The sequence below is a fragment of the Protopterus annectens genome, chromosome 7.part0 (genome assembly GCF_019279795.1).
Source record: "Protopterus annectens isolate FY-2018-M chromosome 7.part0, PAN1.0, whole genome shotgun sequence".
Classification (NCBI taxonomy): Eukaryota; Metazoa; Chordata; order Ceratodontiformes; family Protopteridae; genus Protopterus; species Protopterus annectens.
The window spans coordinates 1,843,394,985-1,843,410,683 of record NC_056739.1 but is presented as its reverse complement, the minus strand read 5'-3'; positions in this window follow the sequence as shown (position 1 = coordinate 1,843,410,683).

The following is a 15,699-nucleotide window of genomic DNA, read 5'->3' as shown; positions in this document are numbered from 1 at the left end:
GAGCAAAATCCAATAAACCACTTTAGTGATCCACTAACATAAACTTTACAACCAGAGAAAAATATCTTAAATTATATAGCAGATCCAAAACTTCTCCCAACAAAGATAGTATAAAAACATTCCTGGGGATCTAAAAAATACCACTAGGACTAGTAAAGCAACCCATGAACTCAGGTTAGCTTCTGAAACTAAGGACAACTACAAATCCTTCTTTAGCTACATTAGGAATCTAAGGAACAATACCCAGTAATGCTTAAAACTTATCCTAAACAGTCCACCCACTCACACTCAACAGATGCTACTAATATGCTAGCAGACAAGTTTACTGCAAACTTAACTCTCAAAATTTATCTAAACTCTGCATATCCACAACCTCTTACATACCCTTTTATCGCAAAGGAACATGTTCTCATGGTGCTATCAAAGATTAAAAATAATTCCGTATTCAGGGAAATTGACATTACCACACTACATTCATCACTACTCTGGGAAATGGATAACCAAGGAAAAGGATCATCATACTATGGCTTAGGATAAGAACATAGTCCAACCCAAGAGAATCGAGCTGTGCAATGACATTGTGACATTACACCACACATGCTACAGCTGTGTTAGGTGCATCATTTCTGTAGCTGGTAGGTATCTATGTAGTACACAAGGCTGTTGGAATCTCATCCCTACTTATGCTCTGAGGGTACTGCATCTTAACCTGAAATTTATACATATGTCCCCCAAGAGGAAGACTTGGCATCAGCTGATTAATCAATTTCTGCACTCCAGTCCCTGCTGCTCCTGTTTCATAAGTTGGCCTCAGATCTCCATTAGTGAAGTAGAGTATATTTCCCCTACAACAGCATACTAAGTGCAATAGCATTTTTTTAATGAAACTTAAGCCTCTAAAGAAAGAATTGAATTACTTAATTCAATGAAACAAATGAAAAAAATCTGCAAAAACATATGCAATGAATAGATGAAAACAGCATCTGTAGAGTTATGAGGTTAACATAAGTGTAATGTGCATACCATTTCTAAAAAGAAAAAAAAAAATAATCTGTACTGGGAATGTCATGACTGTGCAGGAGTACATAAAATATGAAAGAATGCATGATAGGATACTTTGTAATTAGTCATTTCAAGGATAATATCTTAGTGCATCTAGAATGCCTATTTGTATAATGGAGAGAGAGAGATAGCCCAACTGATTCAGCTTAACCATGCTGTCATTCTGTTGTATTGCATATGAAAGAAAGGTATCTCACAACTAGTGTGTATTTTAACAGAACAAAGTTATTAAATAATATGAAACTGAAGATGTCTGACTGTTCCATATTAACATGTGAAACCTTTTTAGTTTTCATGAGAATGACATGCACTAAATCACTGGATAGTAACTTTTTTTCATTTTGTTAACTTACCTTACTATTTTAGTTTTCATAAGAATGACATGCACTGAACCACTGGATGGTAAGTTTTTTCATTTTGTTAACTTACTAGTTTAGTTTTCATAAGAATGACATGCACTAAATCACTGGATAGTAACTTTTTTCATTTTGTTAACTTACCTTACTATTTTAGTTTTCATAAGAATGACATCCACTGAATCGCTGGATAGTAACTTTTTTCATTTTGTTAACTTACCTTTCTATTTTTCTCCCCTTGTTTTCTATTAATCATTGTCCTGCTAACTTCATTGACTCCTGCTACTGAAGGGTTACCATTTATGTAACCCAAAGGATTTTTTTGTTTAGCTGTACAGTCATGGCCTTTGTGGCATCCTGCATGTTCAGAATGTCCATGACACAGACTCCCAGCACATCATACACCTCAACCTCTTAGCAGAAGTCTGGACAAAGTAAAAAATAACGGAAGGCAAAGGCCCAAAATCAGGGGCAGATTTTCAATATTGCTCTTATAAACCTAGAAAGTTGCTTGAATAACATGTTTTGCATTAGCATGTATTTTCTGAGGGTATGACGTCTGAAACTCCAGTGTATGTCATTATTTAGTGATTTCAGTCCTCAATGATTTATCAAAAACTCACAAATTTTATGAGGAAAAGAAAATATAGAGCAAAAATATGGATATTCTGTGAAATTCTGAACACATTTTTATGCATGCTCCAGTGCTTGCTAGAGCATATCTGCTTGACAGATGGTCAAAATTTTTCCCTGGTTTCCTTACTGTAACATTAGTATCCAGGCTTGCAATATTCATGTTGCCATCTGTCCTTCTTAAATGAGTTAGCTAGCGCTGTCCCACCATTTTTGTCATCTCTGTCTGGCTTCTGAATTGCTTGGCTCATTTCTGTTGCACTCAAGGCTTTAGCTCTCTGTAATACTATTAACACCTGACCTTGTAATATGCACCTGACTGTACTACTGTCCAATGATATCATGTTGGCAAATGTAATTTCAGAACTGAATGGCTCACTGAATATATACATCATGATAAGTTAAACAAAAGTAGCATAGTATTTTGGCTATTAATGTTTCTGCAACTACTTTACTTCCATCATTATATGAATGAGACATGCTGCTCAAATGCTACTTGCCTTTCAAGATTTATTAAAAGCTAACACCTCTTTTTATAAAAACATTTTGTCTCATTTCATACATAAGACATAGGGATAAATTTGTATTAACTAAACAGACATGTTTTTTGGAATCATTACACCAATATCAGCAGAAAAAGTGCGGATAAGTATGTTATATGTAAATATGCCACAGTGAACTCAAAATACCTTGGCACATAACTGAGTATCTCAGTAGTAATGGCATACTCTATATCATTTGCAGGTACTCTGTAAGTAATTAAAACTCACAAGCGTGATGTACATTAACATAATTACAGAAAGAATCTCATAATCTAAGCAGCCTAACATTCAAAAATACATATCTATAACAATATCTCTCCAGTCGGTTTACAGGCAATTATGGAATACCTCTGTCCATTATGGATTCTGACAGAATTCATACATTTCCTAATAAAACAATTAATAAAGACGAAGGGCAATCATGGCCACATCACCACAGCTAACATTTTCAAACAGTGGGTGCAGGGCACGTGTAGGGATCTCAGGTAACACACACACACACACAAGGAATGTGGGCGATAGAAAAGCAGTCTTAAGGTATGTGTGAAGACGAAGGGCACACAAGAGGTATGTTAGTATAAGAAAATCTCAGGGAAAGTCAGAGAAGCATGGGCAGTATATTTTTTGTTTGTTTGGTGGGACTAGGCCCCATTTTTTTTTTTTTTAAGTAGAAGGAAAGGTAAAGATAGGGAAATAGGAGGAGAAGGCTATCACAGCAGCTATACCCATAGAGCAAATATTACAGCACATGACAGACAAAGGTTGGAATCAAACAGGAAGGACAGGTAAGTTACACAAACGGCACTGTACAAGTGCAATGGAAAGTTATCAAACAGGTTGGGGATGCATACCAGCCATGGTGAAATGCAGAAAAAAATCTACATATGCACTGTTATGTTTTGACGTGTTGAAAACTGTGTCAGTCATACCTGGATGTGTATGAAAGGTAGATGTGTGTTGTACAGTAATAATAAATAGGGATCACAGTACACATGGGATAAATAAACACATATTCAAGATGTCTGTCAGCAGTACAAGTGTAAGCCAAGCAACCTCACCGATGATCAAATGCAGATCTTGGAATGCTAGGTGATTCTAGCAGAGGACAGAACAGAACCTCCAGCCATATATGTAAAATGCAAACAACCAAGCACAGTGCCAAACAGCAGTACTACAGCAGCACAGCAAACTGGCTGCTACATACACAATTAGGTGAACACAACCCAAACAAAAAATGCAGTTGAATGCATATATGTCAAACACATATGCCATATCAAAGGCACACACAAGTGTAGGTGTATATCTATGACTGTTTGTGGCCTAACTGGAACTTACATGAAGCAATGTCAATAACCATTCACAGACCAGTGACATGTAAGAATAATATATGTTCACAAATCTAACAGTACAGCTATATAAAAATATATCAGGTCGTGCACATGAATTTCAACACTGTACACTGGCTAATACACAAGTATAATAAGAACAAGGATGTATTGCAAGCAACCCAGCGACTGGTGTGCAGATGGCCTGCATCTGTATAATGGCTATAGATATGGCACATGTTGACCTTGTAAGCAAGCCATACATGACAATGGACAATAATTGCAACAAAGACAAACATATCTGCAAAATATAGTAGACACCTTCAAAGGTAGAAGGGAAGTGGACAATTTGGGGCTACATCAGGGAAGACAATGCTAAAGCAGGACAACAAGGTAAGGTTATATATTGCAAAGCATGTGTACACCACATATGGTGCTGTTGAAGCCAACCCAAAATACATTTGAGCAAAAGACAAAGGTATGTCACATGAGCAAACTGCACTGCTGACGAGTAAAAACAGTCATGCATAAAATACACATACACAGTATTGCGCAATCATGTCATATCAACAGGCATAAATAAGCAAGTTAAGAATTTCTATCACATATGCATTATATTGTCATGCCACTGTGGAATAAACAACTGCAGTTATACATCATGGACCCTGCTCATTACTGGGCAGAGGTCAGTCCTGTGAGCATCATTATAACACATCATCATCAATAAGTCAGTGAATGCTCACATGTCAAAGATACAATGGTGTTTCAGTATGGATCGGACTATGTGCAGAGACATGCATATACATCATTAAATGTGTGCACCATTTGCCAGAAAGTGTGAATTTATGTGAATAACAGATGGATGTGGAAATCTAACATAGACTAAACATGCCATACTTTACTGTTATTGACTAAATTATCATTACCATAGTGTATATGTGCATGTTACATTGGTAGTCTATGCAGTCAGTAAAGGAGTATCAACATTGCCAACACATGCCGAGCAACATGACATCATGCAGTGAGACAGCTTGACAAATGTCATCCAAAACAAGGACATGTCCAATGTTGCGCATACATGAATTGAAATACACAAATATTAACCATACCAGAGTGGTAATGCTAGACTATGGCCAACATGTGTTGTCTGTGAGTGTCTCTCTTTAGCACACATGTTTACAGTTTAACTGTTGCAGCAGTAGCTGCCTTTTAACTGCTACAATGCATGGACAGCTGAATGTGGAAGGAAAATGTAATATGCTAATGTGTGTCATGCACTTATTGAAATATAATTAAATGTAACACAAAGATATCTGCATTCTATGCTTGTACTTGTAACACATAAGCATGGCAGGTAAATGGTATGCATGCACAAGAGTGTATATACAATCCAGTCACTAATATGGCAACAGTATGGTGGCAGCATTATGCAATTAGAGCACACAGACAATACCTACAGACTTGAGGAACCACACTGATGAGGATGAACATCATGAATGATCTCTTGGGCTATCTCCATGAATGAGTTGCATATAGCCCCTGCCATATCCTGAAAAAAAAAATTCCCCATCATGTCCTTCATCTGTGTAAGAAACATATCAGTCACCACCTCCTGGAACTACTACCAATAATCATCTCACTGCTGTTCCTGGTGTTATCTCCTTTAGAGTGCAGCAGGGATGATGACACATGCAGATCAAGCTTCTTCAATGTCATCCTTGTCATTGTCATGGTTGTTGTCATGGCAAGACTCTGGCAGTGGCCTGCCAAGTGTTCTTATATGTCTGGTTGGTGATCTTCCACATGTCTCAAGCTCTGCCAAGATGAAACACAACACAAGACACAAACTACATATGCATACCTGATACTACCTGTATGCATAACATACCCACTGTGACACAATGAATAGGCAGAAAACAGTCCTCATGAAAAATTAAAATATGTTATGACCATAGTCCACTGTATCACCATATGCAATGCATGTCAGCAATCAAAACCATGACAATGAAAATCAAATGGCTATCAGACCACAATTTCCTATGAAGATCATAGCTGACATTAAACTGAAAATGATGTGCACATCAGGAGTAAAAGATACATTAATTGACATACCATCCAAGTGTGAGTTCTGCATATCAGTATATGAGAATGAACATGTACTAGCATACATTGAAGGTCTCATTTAAAACACAATTCAAGATGAAATGGCACAAATATTGCCAAGTAACACAATTATAATCAACAGAATTGCTACTAGCGGATGGTTCCTCACACACACAACACTTCCTTATGTCACACTATCTTTACTTATGGACATATCCAATAACAGAGTATGTCAGGGACAATGTATGCATCACACAATGTGGGTGGTTTAATCAGGGTTATGCAATGCATGCATAACACAGCTTAACAGTGGAAATCAAGACCTGAACAGCTGTTTATTGGACAGCATTAAGCATGGCAGGCATCTGCAAAGTAAGCATATATAATATAGCCTGACATTTGAATGGTAACATATTCTGACACAGCCTCATGCAGCATTCAAATATATGTCATTTTTCAAAAGTAAAGTTGGAAAATGACAACATAGCATTAGTATTGGGACCTGCTCTGCAAATAATGATGTCTGCCTCAGTAAACTGTCCAGCTGAGTGTCTGACAGGAAATCACTATTTCCATTATTTTTCCCTTACTTGTGTTCCCTGAGCAGTTATATCTTTGTGTAAATGTAAAATGTATTCCATGTGTCTGTACATGTAATAAGTCATATGAACAACCACCAATTAACATTGTTATAATGAAGACAAAGTGAGATGACAATAACTTGTAAATCCTGTACCATTCGCCATTGCCCGTTTGCTTTTTTAACAGGAAATAGAGGGGTATTACATGGTGAGTCAAGAGATTCTACCAGTACTCCTTCCTTGAGTAATGCTGCTATTATAGGCTTGATTCCTTGCTCTGCATCTTTCCTCATGGGGTATTGTCTTTTTTGTGGTCTAAATGCTGATTTTGGTGTAATAGTAACTGGTCCTGCTGTTCGAATAAGTCCTACATCTGTTTTGCCTGTTGACCAAAGAATCTTTGGTATGTCACATAAGGCTTTTTCTTCTTCTTCTAATAAGAATGCTAATCAGCTGTCTTCACTAGTTTGTAAGTGTACAGCTGGATGTGTCTGTGTTAGCCAATTCAATTTCTGTTTTTGTATTCCCTGCTCTGATAATTCTAAATCAGTTTGTTTTTCCCATCTTGTTACTTTTTCTCCTAAGTCTGCCCATTTCATATTCTTATTTTTCATCAAGCTGACATGTGGTAATCGATTAGATTTGTACAGTGTCATGAATTCCTGAAGTAATGAACAGCTTACCACACTGTTTCCCTCAGTATCCCAATACAAGGTTCGTAATACTAATCTGTTAGCAGGATTTTTGAATAATTCTTGCTCATATTCTTTATCAGGTCCTGGCATGCTACAGTAGTATAGAGTGCAGTGTAACAAATGCTGTTGGTCAGTGTCAAGGGAGGGGGCCTTACTGATGGCTACATTCATCAGTTCCTCAGTCACTGCCCCTGGACCAGTCGTAACTAGGTCCTGGCTGTACCAGTAAAAAGTCTCACCCTCCGGTCGCACCACGAAAGTATCCATTTGTCTTTGTGCCTCCATACCCTGCATAGTGGGAACTACCGCTATGCCAAATATCTGCATAAGATCTCTTCCCAGTAAATTTACTGGACATTTTGCAGAAACTACAATTTAACTTTTCTGAGTCATACCTGAAACAGGGTCAGTTATTGCTATATCATGGGAGAGTGGCTCCCTATATAGCTGTCCGTTTGCTGCTTTTACTAATATATAATCAGGTGATTTGGAATATTCTGGTAACTTGGAGGGGTGTATCAAAGTTCGTGACACTCCTGAGTCACACAGGAATTTTACTTCCCTTCCCTCCACCAGAAGTGTGACTTCTGGTTTTGTGTCTGCCAGATAGAGCTCCAAGCTTAATAATGCCAAATCTAAAATTTCACTTTCTTCATCCTCTACATCTGCTTGCACTTCCTCTATTCCTTCTACTACATTTAAATTTGTCCTTTGTTTGTTAGCCTTTCCTGATGATTTCTGACTTTCATCACTATCATATAGTCAGTCCTCATCACCCTTACTTTCTGTAGTCACCTTTTTATTTAGCCTGCAATCCCTTGCTAAATGTCCTTTCTTTCCGCACTTAAAGCACTCACCTTTCTTTTTTCTCTCTTCAAAATCTTCTGACCGTTTGTCAGATTGTCTATTTCCCTGGGCATTTTTCTTACCCTTCTTACCGGACTGTACTACAAAAACCTCAGCTCCGTCTTCAGCAGTGAAGACTTGTGTCTTCTTTTTCTTTTTACTATTAAAGTGTCTTTCAGCATGTCTAGCATATTCAAGTAAGGCTTGTAGCCTACTTGTTCGAAGATCTATCATATGCTTTGTAATAAAGCTACTGATAGGTGCAATGCAACCTTTCAAAAATGCATTTTTCAGTTGCTGTTCATACGAGGTATCATGTGTCTGATTTTCAGGAATAGCCATGCCACTATGGTTATTGAAACACTCCAATAATCTACCATAATACCCATCTACAGTTTCATTCTCTTGTTGTATGCATTGGTTAATGCAAGCCCAATCTGCTCTAGGTTTCCATTTTTCGGAAATTCGGTCTGTAAGACCTTTCACTCTGTTGTCTAGTTCTGCGTCACTATGTGGGAGTGGTTTAAACTCTGCATTACGAGGAATCCAGGTGCCACAAATCATGTGCCAGTCTGGACCCACAATTTGTCTAACTACCATTTCTACCTCTTCCCCATTCAAGTGGTAATTTAGTCTCATACCTTGTAAATCTTGTAAAAACTTTGTGTAATTAACATTTGGATGGGGGATTCCCTCTGTAGCTTTCCAAATATCTTCCGGCGTCCATGGTCTGTACACTAGAAGAGTTGAGTCCTGCCCTTCCTGTCCTTCCTGAGGATTTGGTACCTCGATTAGTGGACAGATTTCTTCCTCATTCTCCTCTAGTGTGTTTCTCCCCATTTGATACAAGTCTGTGTCCCCAAGTGTTTTACGTGTCCAGGACCTAGTTTCAATAGGATCTCTAACAAATGGTTTTAGTGTTCTTGTGACATCAGGATAACATGGAGGTGGACCAGCTTGTCCTCCTGCTTCATATCCTGAAAAAGGCATCAGAGAGGGCAGGGGAGGAGGAGCCATCGCTCTTACCATATTATTATCCTCTTTATCTAAAAATAACGTCTTAGCATTTTTAGTTTTTTGTTCCCTTCGGTTTACTTCCTCAATCCACCTGTGTGCCTGAGGAATGCCTAATCGTTGTTGTTTTTTTGCCTGACCTTCTGCATCAGATTTAAGTTGTTTTAAGAGTTTAACTAATGAAATTTTATCCAGTTTACCATTGAATCCGTATTTATTAACCCATTTCGTATAATACCTAACATTATCAGCCCATTGTAATTGCATATATTTGCGTCTTCAGTTAGGGCCGGATCTCGCGATGTTTTAGTGCACTGATTTCCCATACTAAAAGAAAATGTTACGTAACCCTTTTCACCACGTGGTATTTCAGTTCCTTATACAGTTTATCTAGAATGACTGCCTACCTTATTCTGTTTCCCTGATCTCTGACAAAATATACAGTAATTTCCTTTTGTCCCTGATCTGTATAACAAATCTTCTGACAATAGTATTTACTGCAACCTAGTCCCTGATCTAAAACAGAAAAAAGGCAAATATCTTCCTACCTGAGCCTCCTGAGTCGACCAGTTCGAGACCGCTCTTCGGCCGCAGATCAGAAAGTGGCCAGCCTCTCAAAACAACAATTCAGTCGGAGGTCTTTGTATTTCAAGAAGAACCATTTCGGTAGCTTCTCCTGCAGTGTTCACCACTGGTACACTCTGATCTGTAGCTGTCTGAGGGTTTCCGGTCCGAAGGAACAAACTGTTAAATAAAAACAAAGATAACAACACAGGAGGCTCAGATGCAAACGTTTACTAGTGTACACCAGGAGGCAAAAAAACATACAAGTACAGAATTTTGTCTGACATGATACAGGAAGTACAGAATATTTTATAGTGTTTACATTCAGGTTTTGCCCACCTTACTGACGTGGTTAGTCACAGGGCATCTACATCACTTTTACTAACAGTATTCTATTCATAAAGATTGCTGATGTTATATTTTTTAAAAAAGCTTTCCCTTGGGAATAATACAGCCTTGCAAAGCGCCTGGTCAGTTATAATGTCTTTCTGTAAATATTACTCCTTCAAGGTTTCAGGCCTGCTCAAATACAATAGTTGGTTCAGTCTTGTAATACACTTCTTTGTTCTTCTTGCAACATTTTCTCAACAGCTGTGTCTTATCTTGGTAACATTTACAAGGCCAATTGTCCCAGAGGAAGGAGAAGAAGATTTTCAATGCTTTATACATTTAATTTCCTGACCCAGCAGATAATCATTAGTGAAAAACATAAGCTTGCTGAGCTGGCTAATGCCAGGGCCAGAGTTCAAATACACTGCAGTTCCAAAGCTTCAAGCAATTACATGTGAAATCATTCTTATTGCCATATTATTAATAGAATAAAATGCATTATATACTATTTGCTTTTTAACTAGCACTTTATATATGTTCAAATACATATTTTTCTAACATGCTCACATGTCAAAGATACAATGGTGTTTCAGTATGGATCAGACTATGTGCAGAGACATGCATATACATCAATAAATGTGTGCACCATTTGCCAGAAAGTGTGAATTTATGTGAATAACAGATGGATGTGGAAATCTAACATGGACTAAACATGCCATACTTTACTGTTATTGACTAAATTATCATTACCATAGTGTATATGTGCATGTTACATTGGTAGTCTATGCAGTCAGTAAAGGAGTATCAACATTGCCAACACATGCCGAGCAACATGACATCATGCAGTGAGACAGCTTGACAAATGTCATCCAAAACAAGGACATGTCCAATGTTGCACATACATGAATTGAAATGCACAAATATTAACCATACCAGAGTGATAATGCTAGACTATGGCCAACATGTGTTGTCTGTGAGTGTCTCTCTTTAGCACACATGTTTACAGTTTAACTGTTGCAGCAGTAGCTGCCTTTTAACTGCCACAATGCATGGACAGCTGAATGTGGAAGGAAAATGTAATATGCTAATGTGTGTCATGCACTTATTGAAACATAATTAAATGTAACACAAAGATATCTGCATTCTATGCTTGTACTTGTAACACATAAGCATGGCAGGTAAATGGTATGCATGCACAAGAGTGTATATACAGTCCAGTCACTAATATGGCAAACAGTATGGTGGCAGCATTATGCAACTGGAGCACACAGACAATACCTACAGACTTGAGGAACCACACTGATGGGGATGAGCATCATGAATGATCTCTTGGGCTATCTCAATGAATGAGTTCCATATAGCCCCTGCCATATCCTGAAAAAAAAAATTCCCCATCATGTCCTTCATCTGTGTAAGAAACATATCAGTCACCACCTCCTGGAACTACTACCAATAATCATCTCACTGCTGTTCCTGGTGTTATCTCCTTTAGAGTGCAGCAGGGATGATGACACATGCAGATCAAGCTTCTTCAATGTCATCCTTGTCATCGCCATGGTTGTTGTCATGGCAAGACTCTGGCAGTGGCCTGCCAAGTGTTCTTATATGTCTGGTTGGTGATCTTCCACATGTCTCAAGCTCTGCCAAGATGAAACACAACACAAGACACAAACTACATATGCATACCTGATACTACCTGTATGCATAACATACCCACTGTGACACAATGAATAGGCAGAAAACAGTCCTCATGAAAAATTAAAATATGTTATGACCATAGTCCACTGTATCACCATATGCAATGTATGTCAGCAATCAAAACCATGACAATGAAAAACAAATTGCTATCAGACCACAATTTCCTATGAAGATCATAGCTGTCATTAAACTGAAAATGATGTGCACATCTGCAGTAAAAGATATATTAATTGACATACCATCCAAGTGTGAGTTCTGCATATCAGTATATGAGAATGAACATGTACTAGCATACATTGAAGGTCTCATTTAAAACACAATTTAAGATGAAATGGCACAAATATTGCCAAGTAGCACAATTATAATCAACAGAATTGCTACTAGTGGATGGTTCCTCACACACACAACACTTCCCTATGTCACACTATCTTTATTTATGGACATATCCAATAATAGAGTATCTCAGGGACAATGTATGCATCACACAATGTGGGTGGTTTAATCAGGGTTATGCAATGCATGCATAACACAGCTTAACAGTGGAAATCATGACAAGACCTGAACAGCTGTTTATTGGACAGCATTAAGCATGGCAGGCATCTGCAAAGTAAACATATATAATATAGCCTGACATTTGAATGGCAACATATTCTGACACAGCCTTATGCAGCATTCACATATATGTCATTTTTCAAAAGTAAAGTTGGAAAATGACAACATAGCATTAGTATTGGGACCTGCTCTGCAAATAATGATGTCTGCCTCAGCAAACTGTCCAGCTGAGTGTCTGACAGGAAATCACTATTTCCATTATTTTTCCCTTACTTGTGTTCCCTGAGCAGTTATATCTTTGTGTAAATGTAAAATGTATTCCATGTGTCTGTACATGTAATAAGTCATATGAACAACCACCAATTAACATTGTTATAATGAAGACAAAGTGAGATGACAATAACTTGTAAATCCTGTACCATTCGCCATTGCCCGTTTGCTTTTTTAACAGGAAATAGAGGGGTATTACATGGTGAGTCAAGAGATTCTACCAGTACTCCTTCCTTGAGTAATGCTGCTATTATAGGCTTGATTCCTTGCTCTGCATCTTTCCTCAAGGGGTATTGTCTTTTTTGTGGTCTAAATGCTGATTTTGGTGTAATAGTAATTGGTCCTGCTGTTCAAATAAGTCCTACATCTGATTTGCCTGTTGACCAAAGAATCTTTGGTATGTCACATAAGGCTTTTTCTTCTTCTTCTAATAAGAATGCTAATCAGCTGTCTTCACTAGTTTGTAAGTGTACAGCTGGATGTGTCTGTGTTAGCCAATTCAATTTCTGTTTTTGTATTCCCTGCTCTGATAATTCTAAATCAGTTTGTTTTTCCCATCTTGTTACTTTTTCTCCTAAGTCTGCCCATTTCATATTCTTATTTTTCATCAAGCTGACATGTGGTAATCGATTAGATTTGTACAGTGTCATGAATTTCTGAAGTAATGAACAGCTTACCACACTGTTTCCCTCAGTATCCCAATACAAGGTTCGTAATACTAATCTGTTAGCAGGATTTTTGAATAATTCTTGCTCATATTCTTTATCAGGTCCTGGCATGCTACAGTAGTATAGAGTGCAGTATAACAAATGCTGTTGGTCAGTGTCAAGGGAGGGGGCCTTACTGATGGCTACATTCATCAGTTCCTCGGTCACTGCCCCTGGACCAGTCGTAACTAGGTCCTGGCTGTACCAGTAAAAAGTCTCACCCTCCGGTCGCACCACGAAAGTATCCATTTGTCTTTGTGCCTCCATACCCTGCATAGTGGGAACTACCGCTATGCCAAATATCTGCATAAGATCTCTTCCCAGTAAATTTACTGGACATTTTGCAGAAACTACAATTTAACTTTTCTGAGTCATACCTGAAACAGGGTCAGTTATTGCTATATCATGGGAGAGTGGCTCCCTATATAGCTGTCCGTTTGCTGCTTTTACTAATATATAATCAGGTGATTTGGAATATTCTGGTAACTTGGAGGGATGTATCAAAGTTCATGACACTCCTGAGTCACACAGGAATTTTACTTCCCTTCCCTCCACCAGAAGTGTGACTTCTGGTTTTGTGTCTGCCAGATAGAGCTCCAAGCTTAGTAATGCCAAATCTAAAATTTCACTTTCTTCATCCTCTACATCTGCTTGCACTTCCTCTATTCCTTCTACTACATTTACATTTGTCCTTTGTTTGTTAGCCTTTCCTGATGATTTCTGACTTTCATCACTATCATATAGTCAGTCCTCATCACCCTTACTTTCTGTAGTCACCTTTTTATTTAGCCTGCAATCCCTTGCTAAATGTCCTTTCTTTCCGCACTTAAAGCACTCACCTTTCTTTTTTCTCTCTTCAAAATCTTCTGACCGTTTGTCAGATTGTCTATTTCCCTGGGCATTTTTCTTACCCTTCTTACTGGACTGTACTACAAAAACCTCAGCTCCGTCTTCAGCAGTGAAGACTTGTGTCTTCTTTTTCTTTTTACTATTAAAGTGTTATTCAGCATGTCTAGCATATTCAAGTAAGGCTTGTAGCCTACTTGTTCGAAGATCTATCATATGCTTTGTAATAAAGCTACTGATAGGTGCAATGCAACCTTTCAAAAATGCATTTTTCAGTTGCTGTTCATACGAGGTATCATGTGTCTGATTTTCAGGAATAGCCATGCCACTATGGTTATTGAAACACTCCAATAATCTACCATAATACCCATCTACAGTTTCATTCTCTTGTTGTATGCATTGGTTAATGCAAGCCCAATCTGCTCTAGGTTTCCATTTTTCGGAAATTCGGTCTGTAAGACCTTTCACTCTGTTGTCTAGTTCTGCGTCACTATGTGGGAGTGGTTTAAACTCTGCATTACGAGGAATCCAGGTGCCACAAATCATGTGCCAGTCTGGACCCACAATTTGTCTAACTACCATTTCTACCTCTTCCCCATTCAAGTGGTAACTTAGTCTCATACCTTGTAAATCTTGTAAAAACTTTGTGTAATTAACATTTGGACGGGGGATTCCCTCTGTAGCTTTCCAAATATCTTCCGGTGTCCATGGTCTGTACACTAGAAGAGTTGAGTCCTGCCCTTCCTGTCCTGCCTGAGGATTTGGTACCTCGATTAGTGGACAGATTTCTTCCTCATTCTCCTCTAGTGTGTTTCTCCCTATTTGATACAAGTCTGTGTCCCCAAGTGTTTTACGTGTCCGGGACCTAGTTTCAATAGGATCTCTAACAAATGGTTTTAGTGTTCTTGTGACATCAGGATAACATGGAGGTGGACCAGCTTGTCCTCCTGCTTCATATCCTGAAAAAGGCATCAGAGAGGGCGGGGGAGGAGGAGCCATCGCTCTTACCATATTATTATCCTCTTTATCTAAAAATAGCGTCTTAGCATTTTTAGTTTTTTGTTCCCTTCGGTTTACTTCCTCAATCCACCTGTGTGCCTGAGGAATGCCTAATCGTTGTTGTTTTTTTGCCTGACCTTCTGCATCAGATTTAAGTTGTTTTAAGAGTTTAACTAATGAAATTTTATCCAATTTACCATCAAATCCGTATTTATTAACCCATTTCGTATAATACCTAACATTATCAGCCCATTGTAATTGCATATATTTGCGTCTTCAGTTAGGGCCGGATCTCGCGATGTTTTAGTGCACTGATTTCCCATACTAAAAGAAAATGTTACGTAACCCTTTTCACCACGTGGTATTTCAGTTCCTTATACAGTTTATCTAGAATGACTGCCTACCTTATTCTGTTTCCCTGATCTCTGACAAAATATACAGTAATTTCCTTTGTCCCTGATCTGTATAACAAATCTTCTGACAATAGTATTTACTGCAACCTAGTCCCTGATCTAAAACAGAAAAAAGGCAAATATCTTCCTACCTGAGCCTCCTGAGTCGACCAGTTCGAGACCG